Below are 15,703 nucleotides of genomic sequence, written 5' to 3' on the forward strand. Positions count from 1 at the left end.
CCTTGGAGGGTTATGCTGCTGAGTTGGGACTTGATCTGATAGGCATTTCAAAGCCACTTAACAATTTAAATCAGACCAGTGACACAATTGGATTTCTGTTCTGTTTTTGTTTTAAAAAAATTTTTTTAATGTTTATCCTTGAGAGAGGGAGAGACAGAGTGCAAGCTGGGGAGGGGCAGAGAGAGAGAGAGAGGGAGACACAGGATCCGAAGCAGGCTCCAGGCTCCGAGTTGTCTGCACAGAGCCCGACGCGGGGCTCAAACTCACGAACTGTGAGATCATGACCTGAGCCGAAGTCGGACGCTCAACCGACTGAATCACCCAGGCACCCCGAATTTCTGTTTAATGAAGAGTAAGCTGGTGTAAGATGGTGTGGAGAACAGTTGGAGAGGGAGAGGACTGAAACCTGGCGCACCAGTTAAGAGACCACTGTAGTAACCCGTAGGGGATAGGACACACTGGTGGCATGGGATGGAGAGGTGGGGGCAGGTATGAGAGCCATTGAGGAGACAGAATTCTTCTGACTGGATTAGGTAATAGATGGGTTTGGAACCTACATGTGGCCATGGCGCTTTATTTTTTTAGTAAAAAAATATGGTAGAACCTTTAATTTGATAAATTGTGAAACACATCTAGCCTTCTTCCTGTCTTTCTTTTCCCCCTTAATCCCTCTCTACAGTTGCGTAAGTCAGAGGACACTGCTGTGATAAATAAGAGAAAGCTTATCAACTACTTCCCATTGCTTCTTGGAATGAACTCTCAGAGACACATTTTGTGTGTTTTCAGCGGAGGATCCTGGAAGTCATCTGCACTAGCATGCAAACTTCTTGGTTTGGCCAAATGAGTCACTTCAGGGGGGAAAAGGTAATTTTCCTGAGAAGCCCTCTGATAATGCTGTTCTGGAAATAGAAAACTTGTGGTATCTACGTACACTGTCGTGTACTATTGTAAAAACAATCCACGCATGTGTTAGTATGATTAGGAGCAAAAAAGGTATGAATAAATATACACACATATATAAATACACATACATACACACATATACACACACACTAACAACTTATACAAGTAGGTGATACCCTTGAGATTTTAGATGCAGAGATTATCTAGGTATAGAAAGAATAACATAAATCTGAATTTACTTTTACCTCTCTTTTTAATGGTAATGTTTGGGTGGGGTAGGATCTGGATGCTATTTTCCTTACTTTAATTACCTCATTGCACTTCCCTCCTTTCAATTTTGGTTTTTATACATGGGAACACTGTATTAATCCATTCTAATTAAAACCCAGCCATGCAGTCCTTCAGTTAAAGAAACAATTTTTACTGTGCCTAGGATATCGTTTAGTCAGAAATTGCCTCTATCGCTCTTGGAATTAGCACCACTGTGGTGCTCTGGTGACCACTGGGGCGACAGCTTTACTAGCTGATTTTATTCTAAAAACATCAGGAATTGGCCAAGAGCCTTTGCTCTTGAGAAAGTTTCAGAGCTTTTCCATGGGGCCCTGAATGAAGTGTGGAAATTTCTATTCTGACAGTAAAAGAAGGGGGGCGGGTTATGAAAGGGACAATAAGAAAAGGCCCAAGTTCACCTTCTGCTTGTCCACCTTCCAGCTGCCAGAGGAGCTATGCTGTTCTTAGCCATCTCCTGCGAAGGCGGTTACACAAAACCCCTCTGAAACCCATTTCCACGTTTGTCTGAGAAATTCTTTTACCTTCTGTAAATCCCTCATGCTGCAACTAAGACCTTGGTCTGTCCTTGGCCAGAGGGGAGGACAGCCAGGCTTCCTCTCTCCAGCAGAGCCCTTTCTGTACCTGAAGGCGATTATCTCTTCATCATGCCACCTTCCTTCCCCTTCTCCAGACTGAAAAGGTTCATCCTGGGCTCGTTCCTTGTCATTCTCCTTGTCATTTCTATGATCCTCTTCCTTTTAATTCTTGCCAGACACTTTTCAGAACTGGACCTATTGCTGTGTGAAAACCCCAGCCGATCATGCTCTCCAATCGATGGGGGAAATGTAAGGTTCGGCAGGGTCTGGGAAAGCAGCAGAGGCAGTTGAGGCAGCTGCCCCTTATGCATAGCTGTGGAGTAGAACCAAGTACAATTGAGTCATTGGCCAGAAAGCCAAGATGTCAGTACAAAAACCAAGGCCCCCAATCTCAGGTATCATCCTCAAAAAAAAAAAAAAAAAAAAGAAAAAAAAAAGCAAGTCCAAGGGTCTTAATGGTCCAGAAGTCGAGGGAGAATCCAGCAGAATTGCTTAGTGAAGGCAGCAGCAGCCTGGACGTGGGCCTGGGTAATGAGTGTGCAGCTACAGTCTTTAAAATCAATTCCTCATACTGTCGTGGCCTGGGGATGAGCAGGCATCTCCCAAATAGCTGATGAATTGATCAGTAGTGAGTTCAGGATACTATTCTCATTACCTTTTCAGACTAAGACAGAATTCTTCCATGTCACTAAAAGTAGGCCTCAGACCCCTTGGTGGACCAGGACCAAACGTAGAAGGATGTTGAGTAAGCATATGTGCTTCTGGCTAAATGTTTCCTCCCTAATTGGACCATGTGGTAGTCTTCGGACTTGAAAGCTTCAAGTCCTTTCTCTCCCTTCTCTCCATTGCCTGCTCTCATTAAATTAGTCCCCAAACTGTGGCCTTTCAGTGTCTCCCTCGTGCTCATTCTTTTTGCCTTCTGTTTCCCCACTCTGACTTGAACAATCTCCGTCCTGAACTGTAACTTGCTTCCTAATAAGACTCTCTGGTTCCTCTCCCAGTTTTCCCAAACTACCTTTCCCAATGCTTCCTTATATGAGTTCTCTATTGAGTTGAGCATCTTGCCCTTGAACACATGGACTCTCCACATCTGTCTTTGTCCATTCTGTTCCCTTGACTTGGAAGGCCAGTTACATTCCTCTCAGCCCATTTAAATTCTATCTTTAAAGATGCAGGTCCAGTCTTAGTCCATCCAAGATCCTCTTGGCTAGAATTTTTTTTTTTTTTTGCCCATTACTCTAGTGAAAAAGAAAACCAGAGGCCCCGCATGGCATTACTTAAGTTAAGGCCTCATGGCCGTAAAGCCAGCCTTAATACCTAACCTAACTGTAGATTGAACTCCCCAGGAATGTAACCTTTAACCAGTCAGCATGGGAATTTCCTGGAGAGCACTAGGAACTTTACTGACAGACACCCCTTCATTTCCCCTTGAGGGAGACTTGCCTAAAACCATGGATGCTTTGCTAATAATTTTTTTCCCCCACTCCCTCTCTACCTTTAAAAACCTTTCCTTTTCTGTAGCCCTTTGGAGCTCCCCCTGCTTGCTAGATGGGATGCTGCAAGATTCATTTATCAATTGGTAAAGCCATTTAGATTTTTAAAATTTATTTGGTCGAATTTTTGTTATTTACCCCCCCTCATCCAATGCTGTGCTATACTGTACTGGGGTGTTGGCTTTACTATCTGTGTATTACATTCCTTGTCTAGAGTTTTAAATATTTTGATGGCAAAAAGTAGGCCTTTAGTGATAAGGACACTGCTCTAAATAGTTCAGCATTGTCCTGAAGGTACTGAATTTGCTGCACATTCAGTGTGATTACAAAGCTCCAGTGAGGTTATTGTCAATATTTTTCAAAGATGAGGACCTCTTTGTTTTCCTGTTCATTTTCAACAATTTTTATCTCCTGCATGTGTGTCATGATTCACTGATTGAAATTAAAAAAAACAAAAACAAAAACAAAAAACACCTTAACGCCCAGAAGCTTTTATGAGTTTGAGAATGGTTTACAATGAAGTTTCATTTAAGTATGCAATGCCTACATGTATTTGAAAGTTGATAGCGTGATATTTGTAAGATGGTGTTTTTGTGTACTTGGTCTACAGATCATTCTTAGTGAGCTTGTGATTTTGCTGACCCTTGAAATAATGGTGGCTCCCCCTGTGTCCTGCTGCCCCATTATTAAGACATATCAATATTGCTGTCATCTGTTAGGGCTGTTGTGAGGGTTAAGTACATGCCATATATTAGGTGCATGATAGCGTGCTTGGCATGTAAGCGATCTCTATGTTTCTTTACTTTTCCCATGTTTCTATAAGCTAATTTTGAAGACGGAGACATTCTGGGGGCCTTCGTGCAGTTTGGTTCAGATGGGACAGAAGTTAGGGCAGTGAATGTGGGGAGGGAAGGCCATGTCTCAGAAAGGGTGGGTGAGAAGGCATGACAGATCTCCAAGAGCAGTTCTCAAATGTTTTACTCTTAGGATTCTCTTCAATATTACTGAGGACCATAAACAACTTTTGTATCTATGGAGAAACTTGAAAATACTCATTTATGATTTCATTTTAAAATAATAAACCATTACACATAAACATAAATAGCACATTTTTATGAAAAATATATTTTTCCAAAGAAAAAACGTTAACAATGAGAGTGGCATTGTTTTAAATTTTTGCAAATCTCTTTAATGGACAGCTGGATTTTCATACCTCCTTCTGCATTCAATCTTTTGTGATATTTGGTTTGGTGAAATACAAGAAGAAAATCCAGGCTCATACAGATACAGTGTTGGAGAGGGGAGGAATATTAGAATAGCGTTTCAGGTAATTGTGGATATTATTCTTTGAAATTAAAATGAAACTCCAGAACAAGTGTTAATTTCTTAAGGGTTAGTTGCAATAAGGAATCTGAAATATATCAATGCATTGAAATCTGCTACTGTTTTGATTTTTAAATGGGTTTTTTAATCAGGCATGATTTTGGAACATCAGCCATCGGTCATTTGGAAAATATTGGTTCACTGAGTTATGCAGAGCTTCAAATTTTGATACATTTCACTATACAACTTCAAAAAATTAAGTTCAGTATTAATCACCACTGATCTCATCAGGTAAGTCTTTAGTGCTGGGAAGCTGTCAGGATCATGGTGGCAGTTAAAGGATTTTAAAAATTCTAGTTTTCATTTGAACAGTTGAATTTGGGGGCACCTGGGTGGCTCATTCGGTTGAGCGTCTGACTTCTGCTCAGGTCATGATCTTGCGGTCCGTGAGTTCGAGCCCCGTGTCGGGCTGTATGCTGACAGCACAGAGTCTGGTCCCTGCTTTGGATTCTTTATCTCCCTGTCTCTCTGCCTCTCCCCCACTCTGGCTTGCTCTCTCTCTCTCTCTCTCTCTCTCTCTCTCTCTCTCAAAAATAAACATTAAAAAATTTGCAAAAGATTGAATTTTATAATTGGCAACAAATGATCAGTTGTTTTTCTTGAAGTTATAGGCTTTGTTCATTTTTGAGAGAACATCTACCAAATACCCAAGTTGGAATAGCCATAGTTTGCCAATTGTTCTTTCAGGTGAAAACAGTGTTCCACAAAAACCCCAGGTATTTCACCTTCTAACTCATATGATGGCCTGAATACGTTTCCTTGGGGCGCCATTATACTTGCGCACACAGAAGTGCGTCATATGTGCTTTCCATTTTGTTGCACAAAATATGAAAAAGACGTGCTCAAGAATTGAGATTTAATAAAATTAATAATTTTTAGAACTTAATCAAGGACGCTCAAGTGAAACTGGCCTTTCCTTTTTTACCGAGTGACAGTAAAAACTACAGTGATTACTAGTACAGTTTGGTGGCATTGCCTTGCTTCATGCTAAGATGCCTGCAATGTTATCCACCATTGCTTTTTGCATTGTCATCGCCAATGTCAAATGGTAAAAGAGGCAAATAACATCTTAGTATTATGGAAATAGTTTTGACCTCATGGCCCCTCAGAAAGGACCCTGGACCTCCCTAGAGGTCTGTGGACCACATTTTGAGAACCACTGCTCTAAACTTTTGCAGAGGGCCAGCCCCCTCTCTCCCCTCCAGCATGTGAAAGATAGCTACTAGCACATTTGGGAGGGAGCTGAGGTCTTTTGCACATAGGGCAATTTGCCTTTTTGGAACCTGAGATGGACTTTTTATTTCTTTGCAGAACTGACGGCATCTGGCTTGGGAGCACGATTATTCTCCACTCACCTTTAAACTGCCTCAGCTGTTACTAAGTCTCTGGCAGTGATATGTTGATTATGTGAATTTAAAGCCCACAGGAGCCACAGGAATGACAGATCAGATTCCCTTAAACGAAAATAAAATCCAGGAGCCTGGCAGCGGGACATACGGCTCCTGCTCCTGTCGACCTTTGGTGTCACTCTGGTAGAATGACGGTTTTGGGCCAGATGGCATGTGGCTTACACAGAGATGTCTCAACCTGTTTCCTAGCATTAATTGTGTGCCTTGATACTCTTTCGTTGCACGGTCCATAATTCTTCATTGTCAACCTCATTTAGATTTCTTTTGAGGCAGCTGAATTCTAAGAGGCCTCCATGAATCAAGACAATTTTAAAAGGTCCAATTTCTTTTAAATCTCCAAACCCAAAACCTTTTTATATCCAATCACCATTATAGGCTCACAGACACTGAATTTCTCTTTTGTCAATCGAATGTGAGTCTAGCAACTTTTAAGAGATTGAAGACAGAGTCTCTATGCCCTAAAGGAGGCTGCTGAATGGAAGCCCATTTAACTTTTTGTTTAAAGGCACTAAATAAGGATCAGTTTGTAAAGGCACCTTTTCAAGTGCAGCAAGATAGCTTCTTAAATCTGATGGGCGTAAGTTGAAGCTCAATACCCTTTATCTTATCAACAGTTTCACCAAATAATATTTATTAAGGCCTTTCAGGTCAGGTTTCTCAGCTACAAACAAGCAAACACTCAAAGCAGAGCTGTTGGAAGTGCCAAACCAGAACAGCTCTGGGTGTGGAGTGTCTAGACTAGAAGTTAACATGGCCTGTCTCTGGTAAAGCATGCTTTCATGACTCAAGGGCTGAACTTAGAGTTTCTTCCTTTTTTTTTTTTTTTAACATTTATTTACTTACTTATTTTGAGAGAGAGAGGGAGGGAGAGAGAGTGCAAGCAAAGGACGGACAGAGAGAGAGGGAGAATCAGAAGGAGGTTCCAGGCTGTCAGCTGTCAGCACAGAGCCCAATGCGGGGCTCAAACCTAGGAACTGCAAGATCACGACCTCAGCCAAAGTTGGATGCTTAACAGACTTAGCCACCCAGACGTCCCTGAAGTTAGAATTTATTTCTAAAATAATTTGAGGTCGACCCAATGAACAACAAAAGCACATTTAGCCAAGTAGGAAAGAGGGCTGGGTTTTTTTTTTTTTTCATTCAGGGTTGTGTGTGAGGACAAAATTCTGTCATATGAGAAATGTCTCCGTTTAGACAGAGAAACATTGGTTCCAAGAAAGAAGAGAAAATAAGTTATGGAATTTATGTTTGACAGAATTTTTTCTTTTTCTAGCCACGATATTTGAATTATGTGCACATCACTAAAAAATTAAAAAAAAACCTGAATCCTCATAAAGAGCTGGCAAGCAAGTAATTATACGTATAAAACAGGAACATGTGTGTGCATATGTCTTAATGCTGTAAGTTTTAGTTTTTGCTCCGAATTCTGGTTCACTGTTTATAATAGGGGCAGAACATCCATACTTTGACTTATTAAAAAATACATCGTTATAAACCAAAACATTTCAAATTATCTAAAAAAATTTTTTGTATTTTTTACAAGTTTATTTTTTTTTTGAGAGAGAGAGAGAGCATGAGCAGGGGAGGGGCAGAAAGAGAGAGAGAATCCCAAGCAGGCTCCATGCTGTCAGTATAGAGCCCAACATGGGGCTGGAACCCACAAACTGTGAGATCATAACCTGAGCTAAAATTAAGAGCAGGACACTTAACTGACTGAACCACCCAGGCACCCCTCAAATTATCTAAAATTTAAATCAACAGGTAACAGCAGGCCTGGTTTGGTAGAATACCATGCATTCATCTTTGTGTTTAGGCAAGTTAGATGTGTTTGGAGATTCCATGAGGTAGGTCCATAAGGAAGTTATTGGCATGAAGGATGACATTGCCTCCTGGGAGTGAATGAATCCTAAGAGAGGATATCATTGCTGGAACACTGAAAAAGTTCAAGATTTAGGGGAAAGTGTGAGGGGCAAGTGGCACCATATATTCCAATTTAAACCAGCTACCATGAGCTTGCTTTTACAGTCTGAGTCCTTGCCTGGGGGTGGGGGGGGCAGTAATTAAGACCAAGTAAAAATGATGGTTTCTGAATAATCTCTTTAAAACTTCAGGGACAGTAGGTCTGAAGTGCTTTGTAGCCCACGTAATAGAGCGAAAGAAAAGAGGGCAAGGAAGTCCATTTATCTTCTTGGACTTAGCAGCACATTCAGTGAGTATTGTTTCTTTGCCAGGGAAGCAGTGACTTTAGGCATTGGTGGGCACTGGTTCCTTTGGTGGCTATCTGGGCATTGCTATGTTTTCACCATTGGTGTAGCCAAGAATCAACACCCCAGCAAGCCACAGTCAGAGAAAAGCAAAATGGTGGCTGAGTACTGAAACCAGTGTAAAAACCTGTCCCTATGTTAAACAATGATGGGACTGGGGCTAGTTTTCTGTTCCTATGTTAAACAATTCTGAGAATAAGCTAATTTAGCTATTTGTTCCAGGAGATACTTTCTCCTGGAAGTTAAAACTATGAGCCAACTAAAATTGTTTACTCAACAAGAATAGCATAGTTCTTATAAGTAGTTGCTTCAATGTTCACACCTCCCTGTGCTTACCAATCTATTGCTGTCATATTATAAAATCTGCCCAGTTCATCTTGTAACTACCCAGCCCAGTCCCTAATATCACACCCTGCTATCCTCCTTTGGAGACACTATTTAGACTCTGTTAAGGTAGTGTTCTCCAATACTGCAGTAAGTCTAAAAAAACTTTGATCACTATTGGGTTGTTTTTGGTGTTTTTTGGGGGGAGACTTGATAGCTGGCAAAGCCAAAAGTCTGAATGTTTGCACATTCAGGAGAGACTCCCTGAGCTGTAGAGGAGCCACATTTATGGGTAGAGGCGGAGCCAAGTAAATGGTTTGTTATTCATTTTGTCATCCAGATTATATCTGCAGGAAGGTGAGACCTGTGGAAATCTGGCCTACATACTCACAATCATCTTTATGAAGTTTTTTATTTATTTCGAGAGAGAGAAAGAGAGAGTGAGCAGGGGAGAGGCAGGGAGAGGGAGAGAGATAGGATCCCAAGCAGGCTCCATGCTGTCAGTGCAAAGCTCCATGAGGGGCTCGAACTCTCGAACCTTGAGATCACAACCTGAGCCGAAAGTCGGATGCTTAACCTACTGAGCCACCCAGCCACCCCATGCATAATCATTTTTTAGGCAAGAACGGGAAATGTCTAGATTGTGAAATGACCGTGTTGACTATTTCTACACAACGCCTCCTTGATAAGATAAATACAGTGCTCCCTTCCTCCAGACAAAGATGATTTTAAATTCATTGTGTCTTGACAAAATATTAAAAGTGTGCATGTATATATGTATATACACACACATAGACACCATCAAGGGATTTAAGGCAGTTTACAGAAATGCATTAGGATAAAAATAAATAAGGCAGTCCAGATGGCAACAGTCTATGGGGTCTACCGGAAGCGTATTCTTTGGGTTACTACTGTGCCCCCCTCCCCATTCCCATAAGTCTTTTCCCATAGTTAAAGGCCACTTTCTCTTGTGGCTCCTGAAGAATAGGCTTAGCAACCTCAACAACTCAACTAAAGCTCTTTCTGCCCCTGTCCAAACTATGTCTGAATCCTTCACCAGAGTGGTGAGATAGGGCAGGGGAAAGAAGAAGGAAGACCCTGGGGGTTGAAGCTGCGTGGTGTGGAGGAGGGATGTGATTTCACTTCCACCTCCTGGGCTCTTGACTTCCACTTCCAGGTACAATTTGAGCTGAACATGGAGTCTGCTGACACTGATAATGGGTTACCAGGCATTGAGAGTTCTGGATCAGCAGGTGGCCTTGATGTTCACAGACAAATTCCTTTAAAGCTCATTTCCAAGCACATGAGCAAAGCCAAATTTGTGTCTCAAATTCCAAGGACTAAGAATGGGCTGCCTGTTGGTGAAGAATTTGAATATAACAAAGAAGGATGCTGTGACTGTAAAGGAGGGCAGCTGTTGGGAGTAAAGGAAAAAATTCCCAAATGCCTTTGGCAGGACTCTAAGATGAACATAATAGGTGAAAAGGAGGATTCATCAGTTCATTTCGGTAACAAATGTGATTTGCCTCTTAAAATCTATAGGTGAATGATTCCACATAAATATGCTTTTTGCTATAACAGCTAATTTATATGAAAAATGAAGATAAGATGCATCCAGGCTGTAGTATTCCTGTGCTGTTCGTTGGGGACCATATACGAGGTTCTTTCTTCATGTGTAGCACTGGCCAAGAATGCCAGAAAACATATTTGTCTGAAAAGACTTACAAACTCCTATCAACCACCACCATAGGAAAGCTAAAAAAAGAAAGAAAGAAAAAAAAAATTCTTAGCTCCACTTGAAAAAGTTCATCATTGTATTGTTTCACCAACCACTGAAATCTATGAGATGCTGCCAGACAAGGACCATACAGCCATATTCCATCATAACAGCACACCATGATGTCACCACCTCCTGTGCAGCTTGGGCCCCACAAGCACGATTATCAGCCACAGGACAATCTTCGTGCTCCTTCCACAGAGTTGTAGCCACCTCTACTTCCTTCAGTCCACCAAGAAAATGTTAGTATTTCTGGGGCGCCTGGGTGTCTCAGTCGGTTAAGCATCTGACTTTGGCTCAGATCATGATCTCACTGGCTCGTGAATTCAAGCCCCACATCGGGCTCTGTACTGATAGCACAGAGCCTGCTTGGGATTCTCTCTCCCTTTTTCTCTGTCTTTCCTCTATGCTCATTCACTCTGTCTCTCTAAATAAGCATTTTTTTAAAGTTAGTATTTGAATAAGAGAACACAGCAATTTAATAATTGTCCCTATTCAGGATGGCTTAAATTCTTGTGCTAAAGAACCATCACTGAGCCTCAACACCTACTTATCATCATCCTGAATATCAAAGTCAACCAGTGGAATGGCACCCTTATCAGATGACGCCTCCAGAGCAACCGCCCCACCCCCATCCCCAGCACTATGCCAGCCAGTGTCCTATTCTGTCCAGGATTCCGGTACTCCTCACTTGGTTTGTAGTCAAATGCCACCCCCACTCATGACTTCTGATCTATCACCGTTAACTTCTTCCCCTGGATATATTGTTGCTCAGGTCCTACCTTACATGAATTCTCCTCTTCCAGGATCTCCTCTTTCTGAAACAGTAGCCCACCTGTAACTGAATTCCCTTTTAACCATAATAATCCTAACTCTTTACCCCAGTTCACTGAAGAACAAGACACTCTAAGCCCTCCATTTACACAACCAGATGGGACAAATCCTGGTGTATGGGCTATATCATAGGGATTTTTACCTCCTTCACCCATGCAAGGTCCACCTTCCCTAACCCCATTTCCTGGATCACATCATTCAGATCAGACAAAAAGACATAGATCACATTAACAATGATAATAGTATTTTCAACGCAAGACGTGATAAAAAAAAAAAACAACCCTTACAGTTAACCTTAAAATCAAACTTTGTTTTGGGAAGGAAAAATTACCTCTTAAAAATCCAGTTAGGGGGCGCCTGGGTGGCGCAGTCGGTTGAGCGTCCGACTTCAGCCAGGTCACGATCTCGCGGTCCGTGAGTTCGAGCCCCGCGTCGGGCTCTGGGCTGATGGCCCGGAGCCTGGAGCCTGTTTTCGATTCTGTGTCTCCCTCTCTCTCTGCCCCTCCCCCGTTCATGCTCTGCCTCTCTCTGTCCCAAAAATAAATAAAAAACGTTGAAAAAAAAAATAAAAAAAAAAAAATCCAGTTAGGGGGCACCAAGCTGGCTCAGTGGGTAGAGCATGTGACTCTTGATCTTGGGGTCCTAAATTCAAGCCCCACACTGGGCATAGAGCTCACTAAAAAACAAACCAAAACAAGACACCTAGGATCTTGTCTCTAAAAATGGTTTTAAACCTTGACTTTAGGATTTATTTGAAGTCCTATGTTGTGGTATGGATAAATGACTCAGTTGAGCATAGCTGTATTTTAACAACTTTATTCCCTTAGTGTTATAAATCGACCCAGTGGTGATCTTTTGTAACAAGAGTTCCTGAAATAAATTTGCATTGTTCTCCTTCTAAAAGTACTGTTTTTGTTTAGATTTTTTTTGTGATATATTTTGTTAACCTGTGTAAAAGGATTGAATTTCAATACAGTTTTTAAGATGCTATAGTTATGTGAATTTAAGCACAGTTGCATACTGTTTTTTTTTAAAACCATGTTTTACCACTAATTTCCCAAAGAGCAGTAAAATCCCTATAAGTACAAATCTTAGAATATATATAAGACAGACTGCTAAATGGTAGAGAATTATTTCACATTTTAGGCACTGAAATTTGGGGGTATAATATAAGGCATTTCACATGGATGCCTTTTCATTTATAGGCAGCCCCAGAAGCACCAAAATACATTGGAATTGCAGTACTATGATAGATTTATGTTTGCAATGTTAAAAGCCATTACTAAATCATTTGGAAAGATATGGCCAAAGTAATTGACTCTGTAGGCTCCAAGCTGGTGGGGATGCTGTTACTTGTTAATACTTTTTCTCAGAATGGTCGGAATCACGCGATGCATCACACTTATTACTCTTAAGTAACATTATATTATAGCACTCTTTATTTTGCTATTTTAAAAAAATGTTTATTTATTTATTTTGAGAAAGAGGAAGTGCCAGGGAAGGGCAGAGAGAGAGGGGGAGACAGACTATCCCAAGCAGGCTCTCCGCTATCAGTGCAGAGCCCAACACGGGGCTCAAACTCACAAACCGTGAGATCATGACCTGCGCGAAAATCAAGAATCAGATACATAAACGACTGAGCCATCCGGGCACCCTTATAGCACTATTTAAATGGTGTTATTTAGGTGAAGTGTGTGCCACTCTTAACTAAATATTTAGGAATGAATAGATTTTATTATAATTCTCTATTTCATGGTAGAGTTTGGGCCTTTTCGTATTTTTGTTTGTTTGTTTATTGGGTTTTGACAATTTAAGAGCAATGGAGGAATTTGAATAATGTATTGATAGGTATTCTTAGAGTCACAAACTCATATTTGCTTGACTTTATTATGGAATAAGTGTTTTCTTTTAACTTGAGCATAAAACCCCCCTATTAATTCTTTCCTGTTTCTTTTCTTGGTAAGGGATTCTAAACCTTGGAACATTATACCGTGAAATAAACAGGGAAGACTGCCAGCTGACTTTGTACTGGAAAAAAGTCATAACTAAGTTGCATGAATTTCACTTTCAAGTCATTTTTTTTGCATCACAGGGACGGGTTAAGTTCCTACCAAGGTAAACACTTACCCTTCATACAGAATTCATATGTATGCATTGACATTTTAAGGTATTATTATATATCATTTGAATAAACATTTGTGGGTTTTCCTCCCTTAAGTGGTATAGAATATAAACATGAAATGTGCAGTATTTGGATATAATTTATTAGATAGTTTATACTATATAGGTTTAGAACATATTTCTTTCTGGCAAAGGATAAACTGATTGCTAATTTATCATTTTATTCTGTTGGATATAGGCAAAGCAAATTCTAATTTTGGCTGATCAGATGCAAACACATATCTGAGCTTAGAGCCCAAGTAAGAAATCATATAAATGGCCATTTTAACCTTGACTAGCCTAAAATAACTAATAGACTTTTTTCTACAGTGATGTTTCACACCTAGCAATTTGAGAGTCCAGTGTTAATGCAATATTTCTAGTGAGAAAGCCTTGTTATTAGAAGCACAGAGTGCAATAGTGTGAAATGGTGGTGGTAAATGCTTCTATCATATTATTGTAGGTGCTTAGACTGCTACAAACGTGCTTCCCTTTTTTTGCCTGAGTTCCGGAACTGTCAAAACGGTACTGTTCAGATACAATCCCATTCTTTGTTTCTTGTAATCAGAAAATAGCCAAATTCACTTAAATCCTTCTTAATTACCAGTGAAGAGCTTTCCCGCTTTTATCGTAATTCACTAGGGTTGAATGTGATATGAAACCACTTAGGTGATGTATTGGATGAAACATCAGTATCATGATAAAATTTCACATCCTAGAAGAGGTTGACTTTTAAAAAATGATTTATTTTCAGTTAGGTTTAGGAAATACATGTTATGCAGCAGAATAGATCAGATGAATGTGTTAGAGCAGACACAATTTTTAAATGGCATTAGGTGTGAACTCATCCAGTTATTTTTAGAATGTCTGTGATGGTAGAAGGATAAGAAAATTACTGTTAGTGTTTCTTTTTAATTTGTTAATTTTCAAATTTAAATAATATTTTCATAATTTTTTTCAAGTTTGTTTATTTATTTTGAGAAAGAGAGAGAGTGTGAGTGAGCACACAAGCAGAGGAGGGGCAGAGAGCAAGAGAGCAAGAGAATCCTAAGCAGGCTCTGTGCTGTCAGTGCAGAGCCTGATATGGGGCTCAACTCACGAACTGTGAGATGATCATCTGAACTAAAATCAAGAGTCAGATGCACAACTGACTGAGCTACCCAGGTGCACATTCCCCGCACCCCAGTTTTTTTTTTTTTAAGTAGGCTGTATGCCCAACGTGAGGCTTGAACTCATGACCCTGAGATCAAGAGTCACATGCTCCACTGACTGAGCCAGCCAGGTACCCCAATGTTTCTTTCCTTAAAGGAAAACAATAATGTGAATTCTGCCTTATGTTAGAGAAGGCTTTGAAGCTATAATGGACATAAGTTTGAATGAAGTGTTTGTATAGTGCATTACATTATTCTGAAAACTGCTTAGGTAGCAATTTAATTCTTAAAAAGAACAAAATGGATGCATAAATACTGAAAAATTGAGTATTTAAAAAATCAGGGAAAGAAAAATGAAGGTAGAATACATAGTAAAATTAAGCCCAAGTTAAATTTGGAACCAAAAATATTGGAACCAGAAAATCCTGCACGTCATTAACAATGGATGAAATGTGTTTAAAGCAAAGAACCAGGATAAAAACATGCACGTTTCACAGAGAACATAAATCTGATGCTGAGCAAAAGTTCTCTTGTGGGTGCTCATAAAATAGCCACTGTGTAATATAGGGCGGTGATTCCTGATGCTGACAGCATGAGAGAGCCTCTTGGAGAGTCAGCTGAAAATAGCCGCCTTTGCCTTATTCCCACAAGATTCTGATTCAGTAGGTTCGCAGGGTGGATGGGTTTAGTAATGTTCGTTTAGTAAGTGTTCAAGGTGACTTGAGAGCAGCTGCCTAATAAATTCAGTCACTTCAGGTCGGTTCACATGCCTTCCTTGCTACTTTGTGCAAAACAGCACCACCTCCCACCATCCCTCTGTATCTCCTAATGCTACTTTATTCTTCCAGGCACTAGAACTACTTGTTATTATATAACTAATTGCTTTCTTATTTGTTTGTTCCATGAGAATGTCATTTCTAAGAGAGTGGGGTCTTTGTACTCATCCATCAAAGACCAATGAAGATTGATAAGTAGTTACGGAACACTTTTTGTTTCCTGCTGTTTCTTCTTCTTCTTTTTTTTAATTATATTTTATTCTGCCTCCAGTGAAAGATGGGGCCATCTCAGACTATCTCTACACTCTTAGATGATAGAAAGCCTTCAGATTAGTAATAAAAATGTCCAGTCAAATGTGATGG

The sequence above is a fragment of the Herpailurus yagouaroundi genome, unplaced genomic scaffold, assembly GCF_014898765.1.
Source record: "Herpailurus yagouaroundi ecotype Mexico unplaced genomic scaffold, PumYag 67793, whole genome shotgun sequence".
NCBI classification, from domain to species: Eukaryota; Metazoa; Chordata; class Mammalia; order Carnivora; family Felidae; genus Herpailurus; species Herpailurus yagouaroundi.